At 32.1% G+C, this 1,808-nt stretch overlaps 1 pseudogene; it reads right to left on the bottom strand.

Annotated features, from left to right (window-relative positions):
- Positions 1-234: 234 nt before the first annotated feature.
- On the bottom strand, positions 235-353 carry LOC118609855 (annotated as a pseudogene).
- Between the last annotated feature and the right edge of the window lie 1,455 nt (positions 354-1,808).

A 1,808-nucleotide genomic window follows, 5' to 3' on the forward strand; every position in this document is an offset into this window, starting at 1 on the left:
GTAGTTTGTGAACTGAAGAGCTAGCAGCTAAGTTTGTACTTAATGAATTTATTTGGGTTTATATATAGTGGTACTTGAACCATGAACCACGTTGTTGGGGGACTGGCTTATTTTATTTTCTTTTATTTCATTATTTTATTGTATTCAATTTATTTTTTAGGCGAGACAACCCTTGGTTGGCCTCAGACTACAAGGACCTTGTCAGCTTACAATCCCTTATCTTTTTATTTTTTACACCTACAGCACCTGGTCTTCCTAGGTGGTCTCCCATTCAAGTACTAATCAGGACTGTCCCTGTTTAGCTTCCGAGATCAGATGGGATTGGGCTTGTTCAGGATAGCGTGGCTGGTATTATTTAACTAAAATGTGGTAACCAAAATGCAAACATATCTGGACTATATAAAGCAAGGGAATCCTCTGTTTGGTTTTTAAATTTTTTGATCATTCTATAATTTTAAAGACTAATCCTCTCTTCCTCTTCTACATTTTTCCTAAAATAAACATTGTTTTCCTTTTACTAATTTTCAAGAATTTATTCTATACTCCTTTTCTCAAAAATTGAAGTTAATAGCAATGCAAATATATCTGCATTAAGCATATAAAAGCTTAAGTGTGCTTTTCAAATATTCTGTGTGTTTTCCTAATAGCTTAAATCTTGTGTCTTTTGAATATGGTTGGAACATGATTCAGCCAATCGTCTAACATATAATCTTATCTAAAGGGGTAGAAACCTATATATTGAAAATCTTCAGTATGTATGCCACCATATATTATTTGTTTTTCCTTCTTTCTGGCAGATCAATAAAATACTTTCTTCTTCATTGCCTCTTATATTTAAGGAATATTTTACTGAGTTGATTGTTTGCTTAGTTTTATTTTTCTATTTCAATCCTCTCAGTTTGTTTTATATCTTTCTTACTTCAGTGTCTGACCTAATTACTACTTGATTTTTTTCCAATTAATCTAAAAATATAGATTTTAAACTTATCAAAATATTGTTTTCCAAAGCTTTTGCGTATCTTTAAAACCAAATAATTTGCCTTGCTATTTATTCTTTTTAATATGTTAGTGAGTGGGCATAATAAAGTTTGAAAACATGATTATTTTCAATCTTAATAATTTCTTCTTCAGCATCCATGACACCTAATTATTCTTCCATTATCAGCACAACTTTCTTCAAAAGCTAAAGCACCTATTTCCCTAAGAAAATTCTATCTCCCTACCTTTGCATGCAAAACACATCCAAGTTACCCTGTTATTTTTTTCTAAATTCTATCACCCATGTTAGACGTTAGATGTTTCCAAGAGTCACATATTTTTGGCACTATTGTCTTAAAATGTGAAAGCAAACTTCACCTAGTTTATTATCTGGTCTTACTTTATTCTTATCATTAAACTAGTCAATAGATGTCAGTCAATAGATCTGACAAAGATGTTTTTCTTACTAAAAAGAAGAGTAGCTGTATGTTGTTGTTGAAATGCACTCATCTAGAATTCAGGTGATCTGAATTCTGCTCCTAGCTCTTATCTAAGCAGTGTGGCCTTTAGAAAATCAATTTTCCTGAGTATCGATTCCGTTATCTGTAAAACGGTGTATATTTGGGAAGAGAAGAAAGATTTGAAGTTAACAATTTCTGTGCTTTTGGCTTTGTGTTCTATCTTGATTGAAATATTTCTGTCACTGTGATAGCCTTGTCCCCTCAACTAGGAATATGAGTATGTTGACTATGAGACTCCACCCTCCTCCCATAATCTCAATTATTGTTTCTAAAGACTCTCCACAATTGAAAATAGAGTGTATCTGATTC

This window comes from Rousettus aegyptiacus, unplaced genomic scaffold, assembly GCF_014176215.1.
Source record: "Rousettus aegyptiacus isolate mRouAeg1 unplaced genomic scaffold, mRouAeg1.p scaffold_m13_p_11, whole genome shotgun sequence".
Classification (NCBI taxonomy): domain Eukaryota; kingdom Metazoa; phylum Chordata; class Mammalia; order Chiroptera; family Pteropodidae; genus Rousettus; species Rousettus aegyptiacus.